General features: G+C 44.7%; 1 long non-coding RNA gene across 1 annotated transcript; it reads right to left on the minus strand.

Moving 5' to 3' along the window:
* Positions 1–346: 346 nt before the first annotated feature.
* On the minus strand, positions 347–12,779 carry LOC132343146 (uncharacterized). The gene is made up of 3 exons (XR_009491861.1): positions 12,539–12,779; positions 4,441–4,488; positions 347–3,144 (listed from the first exon to the last, which is right to left on the minus strand). It is a non-coding gene; the product is annotated as an uncharacterized lncRNA (long non-coding RNA).
* Between the last annotated feature and the right edge of the window lie 3,371 nt (positions 12,780–16,150).

A 16,150-nucleotide genomic window follows, 5' to 3' on the forward strand; every position in this document is an offset into this window, starting at 1 on the left:
CAAGCCAGGTCTCCTGATGCATTTTCATGTCATATACCTAGAATGTCTTTTCTCTCTGCTGACTCCATACAAATCCTACACAGCTCAGGACTCCCTTTTCTAAGAAACCCTAGTTATATCTCATCTTATATAAATCACCTTCACATGGCTGTTTCCTGCTTCACTGGAATGATGGGAGAGCCTCTTGCCCAGGCCTCCATATGTGGGTCTATCAGGTCATTGGTGGATCAGCATTAGGTGCTGGGTGAGCTTCTGCCTGTGAAAGGTTGTTTTGAATCACGCAAAGACACCGGTATTCTTGGCCTCTGGAGGAGAAGAATTCAATCTGGGGCCAGAGACGAGGCTTGATCACTCAGAGCTTTTGTATAATAAAGTTTTATTAAAGTATAAATGAGATAGAGAAAGCTTCTGACATAGGTATCAGAAGGGGACAGAAAGAGTACCCCCCTGCTAGTCTCAGCTAGATGTTATATAGTCACTAGCAGTCTGTTAATGAAAGAAAGGAATGTCTTAAAATTCAGAATGGCACCAGGCCCCTCACCCATAAGATGCATTTTGGGATAATCTTGGCACCAAATGGTTTATCTTGGGCCATAAAATGATTAACTTGAATCTTGAAGAAGGGCAGACCACCATACAAATAGTTTCATTTACATAGATTAGGGGAACAATATCTGAGAATAACATACTGGTTTGTCAAGTAGGTTCTGAGCCAAGAGGCAAACCGACTTGAAGACAGAGTCTGGGGTAAATGCATAGCACATCAGCATAGCTTAAGACAAGCATTTCCATAAGAAAAAGGCATTGGTGATCTCTGGGTTTGAGAATAGTTAACTTCAGGTGAAACCAGGGGTCATTATGGCAACACAGTATTTGAAGAGAAACCTCCTTTTAAATTTGTATAGAGAAGGAAAAAATATCACTAGTTTGTTTCCTCCTGCCGCTTAAGAGAGATAAAAATGTCTGACACTTGCAGGCTATTTCCTCTGTTTTGAGACCCCTGGCCTTCCTGCCTGTTACCCTCTCACCTGTTCAGGGAAGGCCAACCAAAGATTTCCCTTTGTTTTGGCTTCACCATCACCAGGTGGGGGCACAAGTTCTACAGTTCCCAGAAATCCATGGGCACATAGCCCCCATACCACCAAAACCCCAAAGCTGGAGAGCAGAGCCTCCAGCAGAGTCTAGGGACTCACACTGTGTGCAGAGCTTCTCCTCTTCCCCTGTGTCTCTCACGGCCTTGAGCTGCATGTTAGATGCACTGTGCATCTCTACTGTCACAGTGGCCATGGATGTCTCACCGAAGATGCTTCACTTGAAGGGAACCAGCTGTGACACATCATCGCTGAGGTGTATTCAACAAACTTCTACTAATGGCCACCACCATTACTGAGCACCTACCTGGAGCCAGGCTCATTCATGTTCTCACTGCATTCTCAAAACAATCGGAGAAAGAAGATGTGTTTCCCTTTGACTGTGAGGACTTGAAGGGCTGTCTAGGGTCATGACTGGGCCCCAGAGCCCATGCTGACCATTGCACCTTCCTTCTCACTCACTGTCCCCATGAATATACAGGTGCTCTCTTTAACCCATGATGTCTCTGCTAACATCACTGCTGATTGTTCTGGACAGAGATCAAGGGTTGTATGTGCACACCAGGGACCTAGAAATGCTTCCCTAGGCATGGATGCACACCACAGCCTAGCAGAGTCTTGCTCCTGGAGATGCTGATTACAGTAGTGATGCAGCCTCCCTCTCTGACCTCCTCCCACATATCCCGGCCCAGGATGTGGGTCTTGTCCTCCATCAACCACTATTAGATGGCCTGGCAGTGCTGCTTAACCCTTTCTTTGCAAACTCCTTGCAGACAAGGACTGGGCCATCCTCACCTCTTACCCTATACTGCCTATCTTTGGCTATTCAAAGACACTTAAAAGTTCTTATTGTGGGGCTCAAAGGAGGAAGTAACTGCAAAATTGCAACACAAAGCACATTCCTGCATAGGCACCTCCTCTGTTGGCATCATCGTCCTCTGTTGGCATCATCCTCCTCTGTTGGCATCCTCCTCCTCTGGCTCATCTGCACTCCACACACAGGGCTGGGCCATGCTCACCAGGCAGATTAGTTTGGGTCTGCTTTCCCCAATGCTGCGCGTGGGAAAGTGCAGCAGCTCTTCCCAATGAAGCAGAGAAATTCTGGCGCCCTGCAGCCCTTTCTAATCAGCCCAAAGGCCTGAGGCTGATGAACTCTGAGAAAAGGCAACACTGAGCCTGCTTACCTATCATGGGCAGAGCAAATCCAGCAGTGTCTGGCTCCCCATGGCACAGAACAGGGGAGGAGGGAGGCCAGCCTAGGTTTGTTAATAAGGATGAAATCTCAGGCCCAGTGGGAGCCAACCTGTTTGAGTTCAAAACTCTGGAGCATAAAATGCTATTTTCCCTAGAAATTGAATTAGCATCCTTTTTTTTTTAAACTAATCTAAAGTTTATCCCTCCAGTCAACTCTCCTTCCCCACCCAAACCATACTTTTCAATTCACAGCTGGCTTCTAGATGTTATCATAAAAAGACATTGCATTTAAGTTCATAAACATGTCATCAGAAAAAGACAAGAAGGCAACTTATGAGGGTTCCTACTAGCCAAAGATGGGGCAATCCAAGCCTCAAAGAGGAATAAACTCTGGAATGAATTGAAATACATGAAATACATAAAGTTTCAAAACATCCATCACAGAATGTAGGGTATATGAGAATTCTCTGTATGTCTTTTCAACTTTTCTGTAAATCTAAAACTATTCTCAAATAATTTACTAATAAGAAGTCAAACATGAAAGTTCACATACTGTTGTTCAGTTGCCAAGGTGTGTCTGACTCTGACCCCACGGCCTGGAACAAACCAGGCCTTCCTGTCCTTATTATCTCCAGGAGTTTGTCCAAGTTCATGTCCATTGAATCGGTGATGCCATCCAACCATCTCATCCTCTGCTGGCCCCTTTTCCTCCTGCCTTCAATTTTGCCCAGCATCAGGGTCTTTTCCAGTGAGTTGGCTCTTCGCATCAGGTGGCCAAAGTACTGGAGCTTCAGCTTCAACAACAGTTCTTCCAATGAGTATTCAGGGTTGATTTCCTTTAGGACTGACTGGTCTGATTCTGTAATGGAAAAGGCCCAGAGCAGAAAGTAGTTGTGGTTGCTTGGGGCTGACAGGAGGCAGGGGAAGTAAGGAGTCATGGTTTAATAAACAGGGGGTTTCCACTGACAACAGTAAGGAGGCTCTGAATCTGAATAGTGATGATGGTCTCACAACATTATGAATGTGCTAAATATCACCGAAGTGTACACTTTAAAATGGGGAACTTTATGTTATGTGTATTTGCTATAGTGAAGAAAGAAAAAAAAGAGTCTGAATGCATTCATACATAGCAAAATGTAAAAATCTGTGTAAGAATGAAAATAATCATTTAATTTCAAGGTGGTAGGTATTTCTGGAAAGGAATACAGACAGTTGGATGAAGCCATTGTACCCAAGAGCTTCCCTTGTGGTTCAGCTGGTAAAGAATCCACCTGCAATGTGGGAGACCTGGGTTCAATCCCTGCATTGGGAAGATCCTCTGAAGAAGGGAAAAGCCACCCACCCCAGTATTCTGGCCTGGAGAATTCCATGGACTGTATAGTCCACGGGGGTCGCGAAGAGTTGGACACAACTGAGCGACTTTCACTTCACTTCACATTGTACCCAAGTTGAAATGGAGCAGGAGCCTGTGGTCCTTGCTCCTCATGTCTTATGCCTGCCTTTCATCTCTGGAAAAACTTTAGCCAAAAAATAAGTTTAACCAAAGAAGGAAAAAATGCAGAAACAAAGGAAAACAGTGAAAGGAGACCACAGAATAATAATGTAGTCGTTAAGCATAGTCAAGGACACTTAGCTCCTGCTCAAGGCCCATAGATAATATTCTCAGCTATGTCCTATGAACAGTCTTATAGATGCTGAAACCCCTATCAAGTAGAAGAAGTTAACTACACGATGACCAGACTGTAACCAGGACATAAGCTGCCACAATTCTGAGAAATGGCCTCAAGGAAAAGAAAAAATAATGATCATGGAACTGAAGACTAACTGTACTTAAAATAAACAAGATGACACTGATGAGATCACCTATGTCTAATTTCAAGATGACTGTCAGAGATGACTGTGCTGTTTCTACATGTAGCCCCTTTCTTCAGCCTATAAAAGCTCATGCCCACTGATTGTCACCTGAGGAGAATTGGCCTTTGGACAGGAGTCCACCTTCCCTACTGGTTGCTCTCATCCAAAATAAAGCAAACTTTCCTTCTACCAGCCTTCCCACTTTATTGACTTTTGAGTGGCAACAGCCATACCCTACTTTCTGTTACAAAGTTATATGTATTCATTCATTTATTCATTCATACATGCAAGAAATGCTTACCGAATCTCTGCTCTGTACTTGGTCACTATCCCAGGGGATGGAATACATCTGTGAAAAGAAAACAGACAGAACTAACCTTCTGTTGTACCTATAAATTTATTTAGTATGTTGCTGAACCAGTATGGCTGTGTATTACCATGTGTTTATCCTCAAGGCTGGTACCTGTGTGTTTTATGCATCTATAGAAGTCACTGTGATAAGTGATCTTACAAGACTGTCTTATTTGATTATCATGAACTCCATGAACTAGATTTTATCCCACTCCTCAGATGAGTCATGAAGGCTTTAGGGAGTTCTACAACTTATGCAAAGTCACACAGCTCACAGGCAGTGGAGCTTGAATTTGAATCCAGAAAATTTGACCTAACTTCCTTGTGATATAAAAAGAATGGTGCTAACAGCAACTCCCAAACTTGCTACTCTCCTTTGACTTTGTCTAGCCATCCCCATATGCGCTTTGATAGGATTTCTCAGTAGAACCAGAAGAAAGTCACAATAAAAGAATTTTTTAGCAGTATATATTTGAGCTATCTATGTTGCTTATTATAAATAAATCTGGGATTATGGATTCATGGGATACAGCAGGCCAAAGAATAAGATATAGTCATGTAAGCTCTCAACCTAAGTGGATCATGAACTATAAATACCAAGTAAAAAATATAAGTGGCTTTCTTTGCACTGACTTGTACTTCACACATCATTATATCTTATCTGTCACTCTGAAACATGACCCAGTTTAGAAAAAGGGACTTGTTTTTTTGAAACTGCATTTGATGATTCAAATCAATGCAAGAGACAATGTTGTAGTACTGGCCTGTGCCTAGTGTTTTCTTGTATCCTCTTCCCAATAATTAGTGAATTTTGGTTGTCGATTAAGATTTTTTTTTTTAATCTGAGTTCATCATTTTACAAAAACAAACAAAAAACCTCATTGATCCCTGTAGGAGGTTGCAAGGAAATCAAGTCATTTTTCTGAAAAATGATAAAAGGTAAGAACCAAGCATTTTTCTATCCTTCCTGTGTAAACTGCAGTTTAGAGTAACAAATATTTCATAAAGCAACAAATATTCATAAATCCTTTTTATTAAAGAATGCCAGCTAGTAAATGCAACCGGTTTGAGGGAATTTTAAAAGCACCATTTTGCAACTTCTAATGAAATAATGAATCTAGGTAACGACTATGAATAGATGCTGAAATCACAAGATAAAGTGTGATAAGGAACATTGTAAAGATGATTCAGGCTGATAACACAAATCCACCAGCAGGAAAGAAAACAACAAGACAGCATATGCCAGCGATGTGGTACAATAAGTCTCCAAGACACATCAGCACCCCACAGACAGAGAAATCTAGATCCGATGGAACCTCTAGAGGTGGATGGTGTGGAATAGCTGGAATGGTGTGTGTTGAACTGGGCTGGCTGGAAAAACAGAGGTGGAATGGGCTAATTTGGATGGAATAGTGTGGAATGAAATGAAATGATGATTTAGGTTTTGCTTATGAAAGTGGCAAACAGATAGAGTGGCAATAAAGTAATAGAAATCTTTAAAGACTTGAATACTTACAGAAATGATGGAATCAAAGGAGATTATTAAGAAGTGACTGAATACAGAAGAAATTAACAAAATATTGCAAATCAACTATACTGCAATAAAATAATTTTTTATAAAATAAGAGAATGTACTCCTGAATCTAACATAATATCATATCAACTATACTTCAGTAGAAAACAGTAAAGGAAGACAGAAAGGAATGAAGGAAGTCATTCTCAAAAGAAAAAAATCAGTGGATTTTTAGTCCTCAATATTTCCAGTCACTTTTTTTTGGAGTTGAATCCAAAATATCAAGTACAACTTCGTAAACAACCATAGTGAGAAATTTAAATTATTCGTCCATGCTCCCTCTGCACACCCCATTAAGGGCAAACAGATTTCTGAGTTGTGAATCTGCATGAAAAAGCAGTTTTGACTATCTTATTCCTCATACTATCAATAAGGACACTCCCACCTCAAAAGTACAAGGAGATGCTTGGCTGGTGTCAGAAGGTGGGGTGAGAACATAGGAGAAGCAAGACCCTGAGAGGCATGTGAGCACCTGATATATTTTTCAGTGTTGTGGTGGATTAAAATGCCCACAAATTCTATGTGTCTTCTTTCATGAGATGTGACTTTGTCCCCCTGGAATTGATGAGTTCTGTGTCTGCCTTCATCAGTTGAATGTGTCAAAGTGATGCTGTGTCAGTTTCCAGGCCTAGGATTTGAGACTGGAAACCTCAATATCTCATCTCTTAGGATACTCACTGGAGCCCTGAGTTTGCATGTAAGAAGTCCTGTTACCTGGATAGGGGCACCACTTGGATCGGCCTTGTAACTCCACAGAAAAGGGGCCTAGCTAAGCCCAGACAGTCCCCTACACTACACCCCACACCCCACACCCTGCCAGGCACCAGCCATGTAAGTAAAACCTTCCTGGGACCTTCAGCTGCCAGCTGAATCCTACCAGTCATGGCCGCATGGAGCAGAACCAAACTCCCGACCCTCAGATCATGAGCAGAGTAAAACGAGTGCTGTTTTAAGCCCTTACTTTGGGGTAGTTTCTGTTGTAACAGTAGATCATTGGAACATGGAGTGTTCCCTAAGCAGCTGATGTAGAGATGGTGATTCTCCTTCCCGTTCTTGGGAAGTGGGACTATGTGCACATCGCCTATCTTGTTTCCCACTTGGCTCTACTGTGTGACCAGGTGGCTGGACAAGAGGAGGAGGAATCAGGAGCAGGGTATAGGGAAAGGGTGAGAGCCCACATGGCTACTGAACCATGGTCCTGAGCCCTGATATGAGAAGCCACAGATGAGAGACAGCATCTTTGTCATTTGTCTGTTTGCCATGAGACTGAGAGAAAAAGAAAAGCCCCAAAGAAAGGAAAACAGACAGAGGAAAGGACACAGGGTTCAAAGACTGAGTCCCCCAGAGTGGACCACAGCCAATGCCTTGAATCTCTGAGCAGGTGTCCTCCTTCCAAACAGCAGCAGTGGGTGCCATCGCTGAGCCCCCACTTCCGGGAAACCCGGCACAGGCACCTGAGGGTGCACCCATTCTCTCAGTCCTCAGTGCCAGAGTTCTTACATCCACTTTAGAAGGCGCAGCACAGCAAGGTGATGATGAACACACAGACACTAGAGTCACGACACTGACACAAAAGATACTGCTTCCAGAAGCTCAGTTGGCTCATTTGTAAGACAGGTACAAAAAACTAGACTTTAGGCCCAATGCGAGGATGACATGTTGCAATACCCAAAAAGCATCTGTCATAACGTGGACTCTGAGTAAATGTTGGTCCCTTCCCTCAAACCCACAGACAAAATCCCCCAACACTTCCACTCTGTGTTTATATACTTTAGAAAGAAGCAAAATATTCCATATATCATTTTAATTTTGTTTTGAATCCAGGAAATCCTAAAGGGATTAGGGTTAGTGAACTGCAGATTGCTTTAAGCAATCCTGATCCCCTGACCCATGAACTTGGCAAAGCCCAATGCAGAGCTCAGTCTGCTGTGGTCTGTGAAAGTGAAGAGCCAGCAGGGTTCCATACTCAAAAGACCTGGTTTGGATGCCTGACTCTACCAGTTTTCAACTCCAAGACTAAGGCAATACCCTGCACCTGTCTGGGCAAGCAAAGTTGCTGTGAGGATTAAATAAAATGCTAGGATGAGCAGGTGATGATTAAATAGTGGTCATCATCTTTGGGGCTTCCCAGGTAGCTCAGCTGGTAAAGAATCCGCCTGCAATTTGGGAGACCTGGGTTTGATCCCTGGGTTAGGAAGATGCCCTGGAGAAGGGAACAGCTACCCACTCCAGTATTCTGGCCTGGAGAAGTCCATGGACTGTACAGTCCATGGGGTCACAAAGAGTTGAACTCGACTGAGCGACCTTCACTTTCACTTTCATAATCACTATCACCATCACCACCTCTTCTAAAGAGAGGGCCAGCTAGGGTTGGGAAATGTACAGAGAGGTGTCTGAGGTTTCTAGGGAAAGTAAAGTCATTGAGAGACGCAGCTCTATTGACTTCAGAAACGGCCACCCTAAAGGCCTGATTCAACAGAGAGTCAACAAGGGGCTAGATGTCAATACTTCTGTGTTGGCTGGAGGTGCCTTCCTCTGGCACACAAGCCTTCCAGAGGAGTACTGCAGGGCCCTGTCATGTGTGTTTACTGAATGGGCTGGGAGAGAACCACAGCAGTGGGACTGAGCAGCCAAGAAAGGTCTGATGGAGGGGATTCGGGGACTAAAAGCCTTGACTCCAGGTCACACCTGAACCAATTTCTTACTCTCCTTAAAGACAAAACTCTTCAGAATGGAAAGAGGCCTGGTTGGAGGTAGTCCTAGGAAGTAGCCAGCTCAGTGAGGCCTGGGGTGTTGGCAGAACCTGAGAGGAAAGGACAGGGCTGGACAGAATCCTTGTCCTCTAAGAGAGAGGCTTCAGTTTAACTCCCAGCCATCTAGGTATAATCGATAGGGGAAGGGTCTTCTGTCACTAATAAAACTAGCTGTGTTCCATACAGATGGGCCTTGATGAGTTGAAGATGGAGGAAGGGAACTGGTAGTCTGCATGATGGAGGAAAGGGGACAAGCAGGAGATGCCAGATTCTGCAGGACAATGTGTCAGTGGGAGAAGCCCCTATGGTGAGAGATGGATGGAGACAGCCAAGAGGGTGATGTATTGAGGAAGAGAAATGACCAGTAAGGATGTTTAGGTAATTCACTGAGGGCTACCAGCCATGAGGTCTACTTTGTTCCCAAACATACTGTGGCAGTGGATCCTCTGTGGCACTTGGAGGGGCAAATTGCTTCCTGACAGTGTCATGCAGAGATGGACGATAAAGACCAGGGGCCCAAGCGAGAGTAAGATGCAGGGGAATCACAAAAGTCCTGGAGAGTCACCCCAGGTCATGGGGTTGAGACACTGAGACAAGTCTATTTGATCTCAAGGTGATGGAGCAACATGGTTGACATCTGGGCTAGACATGCCATTGCACCATTCACTGTAGGGTAATATGAGTGGTAGAAAAACTGGACCTTGCTCGCAAACAGACTTGTAAAGAGTCAGACACAACTGAGCAACTGAACTGAACTGAACTGAACTGATTCACATCTTAAGATGGTCTTTTGTGAGAATGAAAGTATTCAAGGTCACACTAGAACATGATTGCCAAACCCCTGGCCAAAGAGGCTCAATGGTTTTCTATTAATCATGAGGTCATCTCTTACCTGAAGAATGCTGACACTGCCCAGGCCCCCACACCCAGGGAGAAGGACAAGGAGTCCTCAGACTTTGGGGGGAGTGGGTGGAACATACACAGTATCCTTCATTCTCATGACATCACATATTACTGATACTGACCAGGGTTCTTGACCTTTCCCAAACATTAGAAAATGACTAGAGGCCATACCTAGAGCCAGACATTTTGGAATGTGAAGTCAAGTAGGCCTTAGGAAGCATCACTACGAACAAAGCTAGTGGAGGTATAGAATTCCAGTTGAGCTATTTCAAATCCTAAAAGATGATGCTGTGAGAGTGCTGCACTCAATATGCCAGCAAATTTGGAAAACTCAGCACTGGCCACACGACTGGAAAAGGTCAGTTTTCATTCCAATCCCAAAGAAAGGCAATGCCAAAGAATGCTCAAACTACTGCACAATTGAACTCATTTCACACGCTAGTAAAGTAATGCTCAAAATTCTCCAAGCCAGGCTTCAACAGTACATGAACCATGAACTTCCAGATGTTCAAGCTGCATTTAGAAAAGGCAGAGGAACCAGAGATCAAATTGCCAACATCCATTGGATCATTGAAAAAGCAAGAGAGTTTCAGAAAAATATCTACTATCTGCTTTATTGACTATGCCAAAGCCTTTGACTGTGTGGACCATAACAAACTGGAAAATTCTGAAAGAGATGGGAATACCAGACCACCTGATCTGCCTCTTGAGTAATCTGTATACAGGTCAGGAAGCAACAGTTGGAACTGGACATGGAACAACAAACTGGTTCCAAACAGGGAAAGTAGTATGTCAAAGCTGTATATTGTCACTCTGCTTATTTAACTTATATGCAGAGTACATCATGAGAAATGCTGGGCTGGATGAAGCACAAGCTGGAATCATGATTGCCAGGAGAAATATCAAGAACCTCAAATATGCAGATGACACCACCCTTATGGCAGAAAGCAAAGAAGAACTAAAGAGCCTCCTAATGAAAGTGAAAGAAGAGAGTGAAAACATTGGCTTAAAACTCAACATTCAGAAAACTAAGATTATGGCATCTGGTCCCTTCACTTCATGGGAAATAGATGGGGAAACAGTGGAAACAGTGAGAGACTTTATTTTGGGGGGCTCCAAAATCACTGCAGATGGCAACTGCAGACTGCAACCATGAAATTAAAAGACCGTTGCTCCTGAGAAGAAAAGTTATAACCAACCTAGACAGCATATTAAAAAGCAGAGAAATTACTTTGCTGACAAAGGTCCATCTAGTCAAAGCTATGGTTTTTCCAGTAGTCAAGTATGGATATAAGAGTTGGACTATAAACAAAGCTGAGCTCCAAAGAATTGATGCTTTTGAACTGTGGTGTTGGAGAAGACTCTTGAGTCCCTTGGACTGCAAGGAGATTCAACCAGTCCATCCTAAAGGAAATCAGTCCTGAACATTCATTGGAAGGACGGATGCTGAAGCTGAAACTGCAATACTTTGGCCACCTGATGCAAAGAACTGACTTATTGGAAAAGACCCTGATGTTGGGAAAGATTGAAGGCAGGAGGAGAAGGGGATGACAGAGAATGAGATGGTTGAATAGCATCACCGACTCAATGGAGATGAGTTTAAGTAAACTCCAGGAGTTGGCAATGGACAGGGAGGCCTGGTGTGCTGCAGTCCATGGGATCGCAAAGAGTTGGACATGACTGAGTGACTGAACTGAACTGAGAGGCCAGACAAAACATTCAGGCAAGGCTTTACTGGGGCCCCTGCTGCAGCAGATTGGAGCAAGAATAAATGGGTTCCCTCGCTTGTTCCCAATGTTGGGTGAGTTTGGGATGTGTCCAAGTGTCAGGCTGGAGGGGTGGCTTAGGTCCACCCCTTACGTGGTGTTGTGTGCAAGGGGCATGCACAGTACCCTGTTTTTGCTCCTAACACTCTTATTTTTGTTCCTAACACCCTGTTTTTGCTCCATGCTCTTTGAAAGTGGCAGTTGTGGTTTTTTGCTGTCTTTGTATCTTTTGTTGAGAATTTGCCTCAACAGCACAGTTATTTTTAGTCCCATATAGTATTGTTGTATTTTGTTGCTGGTGGAGAGGTGTGTCCTGGTACAAGCACTGAAGCAAAGGGTCCCAAGTCTCAGCCCCTTTCATTATTATCCTCACTTTACAGATGCAGAAACAGAGGTTCAGTTACTAAATAATTCACAGCAGTCAGTATTGGCCCACATGTCTATCTGATTCCACAGCCCCTCTGCTTTCTCTGCTTACAGAGGCTCAGCACTCATCACTACAACGACCACCACCATCATAACCATCACCACTACCTACCTTGTCACTATTACCAACAATACCACCACCAGCAGCATTATAACCATACCGCCACTATAGTCACCAACAGCAATATCACCATCACCATTACCACCAACACCATCCACACTACCACAATCACCACTAGCAACACCATTACCACTGTTACCTCCACCACCAACACCAAACCAACACACACCCCACCCACATGAATACCACCAACACCTGCACCGAAAACAACACTGCTATCCCCTCCATCACCACTACCAACAGTGACACAAACATCAATAGTAATATCATCACTAGCATTAGAAGCACCAAGAGTTGCCTCAAACAGCCACACCACTTTGAAGGGTAATGGCAAGGGAAAGGAAGCCTAAGAGGATATTTAGAGGTAAGAGGAGAATGGGCAAATAAGACAAAAGGAAGAGCATTGATAAAAAAAGAAATCCCAGCATCACACTGAGGCCTCAGAGTTTAGAGCATCCAAAGTTAGCCCAAGTAGAGGTCAGACCAAGGAATGACCAAGCAGTTACCTTTGACCAGGAAGGGCCGCAGGAATCCCTGGAGTTGTACATAGAAAATCTGAGCTTTCTTTCCACTCCACTCACTCCTTCCAACACAGGCCTCTTATTGCTCTCCTATTCTTTTCCCCATCTTTGCCCCAGGCCTGAATCTACCCACCCCAGGCCCAGCTTAGCTTGGCAGGTTTGAAACCAAATTGATTGGGCCCCAAAGCTGCTTCATGTCACTCTGAGCCCCACACAGGGACTCTAGAGCCTCGACCTGACTTCTGACTTCACAATGAACCCAGGGGGACCAAGATTTGATTCAACACCATGCTGGACAATAATCACAGGTGGGACAGGTGAAGAACAGCTCTAAACACACAGCCAGGAAGTGCCTGGGGACAGACCAGGAAGTGAATTCCAGGGTAGAGCGAGCATGTGTCTTACCAACTGAAGACAATTCATTGAGCTCATGATGTTGCAGAGGAGGGAAATTTCACAAAAACAATTAAAGATGGTCTTGGGGAGAAACAGAACGGGTTTCTTCTTATTCCTTCACTGCTCCCTCAGGTCAGGTGAGCTCAACTGAGTCACTGATGCCCAACAAGCTTCATTCAGTGTCTTCATCTATAATGAAGGATGAAGGGAGGGGACACCCACCTAGAAGGGATATGAAACACACAGTAGGTCCAGGGCCAGTGGATGATGTGAATGAATAAATGAAGGAAGAAATGCATGACCTGCCCTTGGGATGAGCTGTCCCGCACTTGAGTAGCCTGGGAACTGCTGAGGTGCCATTGCTCATGATTGTCACAGCCCTGAGACACTCTCAGCTCCCCCTGCCTGCCTGCAGAATCCACTGGACAGTCTAGAAGCCAGATTTATGTCTCTAACCACCCCAAGAATTCTCCTGAACATGAGAGCTTTTGTTCACTTCAGCCAGACACTGCCTTAAATTTATGCTGCCAGACTTCATTAGGGCCCAGGTTTGCTAGAACCATTAAAGGTGGGGAGAGAGAGAGAGAGGGTGCTTTGGAAATGGAGTGTGAAATAAGGTAAGGAAAAGTTTAATGGGGCCAGAATCAAGTCGGCAAAGCACATTATTAATAGTTCTTTTATTCCTTATCACATTGCAAATTAACTGCCTCCTGACTCTGAGGTCTCTGAGTTGCTGCCTGGAGCTCAGCAGCTCCCATCCTGTGGAGGGGCCCTGTTTGCAGATTGATGCTGGTTCTGGGGTGTTCTCATAGGCACTTCTTTGATCTGGGGCCTCTGGTTCATCGTGAAGGTATGGATGGTGAGCTCTCAATAAGCTCCTCACCACAGTGGGAACAGGAGCCCCGCAGACCTTGCAGGACCTCGCCTGGAATATAGAGAGAAACTCAAAGAGCAAACTTCATCCCCCTAAACTGCCCACCCTAGAGGTGAGGGTAAGGCATGGTACATGAGCTGTCACTCAGATGTCAGCAGAGACACTAGGATCCCTACAGAGCCTGTGACATAGGAAGGACAAGAAAGAGATTTCTGAGTTTCCCTCCAGGAGGGAAGCATGAGATGCCCAGCACACAGCACATGTTTTCCTCAGCCTGCCAGGCCCATCTCAAGGTGAGCTGGGTCATGGCCAGGTGTGCTGCTGGGAGGGCCATACCACCAGCCTGTCCCCATGCAGCAAAGGTTTATTGAACTCTGATGCTCTGGGCCCCAGCTGGATTCAGACCCACCCCAGCCCAGGGGGGTATTCACAACCATCCATCCCAACCCTCCAGCCCACCTCTTGCTGACGTTGCCAGTGTGAGGGCATTGGAGATGATGGTGTTCCTCACTGGAGAGTTGGCAACTCACTGAAATATACAAACCAAAAAGATTGGCAACTGGGGGCTGGCCTCCATGAATGCAGTCACCTGAGGTTCTCACTAAATGGAGGCTCAAAACCTTCAGGGTGAGAATCAGACAGGGCACCCCTCCCTCTGGGCTCTGTCTGCAAAGACAACCTTTGGGGGTGACAGTTGTCCTCCTGACTGTGGGCTACACAAAAAACTAAGATGTCACAAGTAGACTGAATTTCCAAAAAAGCAGACCTGGAGGAAGAGTCCTGGTTTATCACTCATCAGCCAGTTGCCTTGGGCACTGAGAACCTTTGTGCCCTTCTGATGCCCACTATTAACAGACATCCAGGTGGATGGAGAAGTAGCAGGCCCTATCACAGAATTATGGGGCTGAAAGTCTCCTTTTACCAGGAATGCTGTTCTTCTAACAACCTTTTGACAGCAACAGTCATAAATACTGTGCATGCTTAGCAGCTCAGTTCAGTTCAGTTCAGTCGCTCAGTCGTGTCCAACTCTTTGCGACCCCACAGACTGTAACCCACCAGGCTCCTCTGTCCATGGGATTTTTCAGGCAAGGATACTGGAGTGGGTTGTCATTTCCTCCTCCAGGGGGTCTTTGCAACCCAGGGATCGAACCCACGTCTCCTGTGTCTCCTGCACTGGTAGGCACATTCTTTACCACTGAGTCACCTGGGAAGCCCCCATAAATACCAAACACTTGCATATTGATTCCCAGGTCACATGTTATGAAACATTAACCAATGAGATATGTTCTATTGCTGAGCCCACATTACAGATGAGGAAACTGACATGCAGCTATGAAGCCACAGAGCTGGGATATGAATCCAACTGGAATGGCTCAGAATCCGGTCTAGTATTTGGCTGACATCTGAGTGCCCTTAGGCATTATAAAACTGACTGCACAGCAGCTTTAAGATGGGTCAGATGTGGCGGGAGGGTGTGGATACCTAAGACAGATGTTCTTAAGGGTCCTGGCTGCACAGTGGCTTTGGCCACAGCCCCTCTGCTGGAGGTGAAGTGGTTTTAGGGGACCACAGCATCCCTGCATCCTCAGCCCACAATTCTGACATTGATCCCCCTGTGTTAAAGGCACCCCAGGTTTCTCCATGTGACACAAATTTTTATAAATGAAAGAGAGACTTAAAATTGCTGCCAGTAGACTCATATTCTTAGCCCAGTCTGCTCCCTTGTTAGTTGTATCATAAACCAGCAACAGTACAGACGAACACCTGCTGTGTGAGGTTTCACTTGGTCTTTCCACACACCCTCCTCTCTTTTATCTTCACAGCCACCAGAGACTCAGCCTCACACTCTTGTTTTCGTGTGGGGTCCAGGAAGCATCCATGAGAAGCCTATGCTCATGTACCCAGCACAGGAGAAGTTAGAATTGTCAATGAAGCCAGATGACTCTAAAGCCCATGCCCTTTTGACTCCACGATGCTGTATTAATATTTTACTAGTTACTAGTATATTTTTCTTATGAATTTTATCTTCCAGAATATTCTCTCACTCATATCTCATTTGGCTGTGCCACTCACTCTAAGTTCCTTGCTCTCTCTGAGTCACCATTCTCTCAAGAGTAAGACAGTAAGATCCAATCTTAGTGTCCATTCATCTATCATTTTATAATCAGTAACCAGCCCAGAGATAGGCAAGGCAGCAATAACAATTGCCATTTCTCAAAGGAAGAAGCTGAAATGTAGAGCATTTCACCTGATTGATCAACTAGCTTATTGTGGAGATCTACAAGGAACAGACAAAAACAATAAAAACAACAACAATAATAATAGCA

Source organism: Bos taurus, chromosome 2 (genome assembly GCF_002263795.3).
Source record: "Bos taurus isolate L1 Dominette 01449 registration number 42190680 breed Hereford chromosome 2, ARS-UCD2.0, whole genome shotgun sequence".
Classification (NCBI taxonomy): domain Eukaryota; kingdom Metazoa; phylum Chordata; class Mammalia; order Artiodactyla; family Bovidae; genus Bos; species Bos taurus.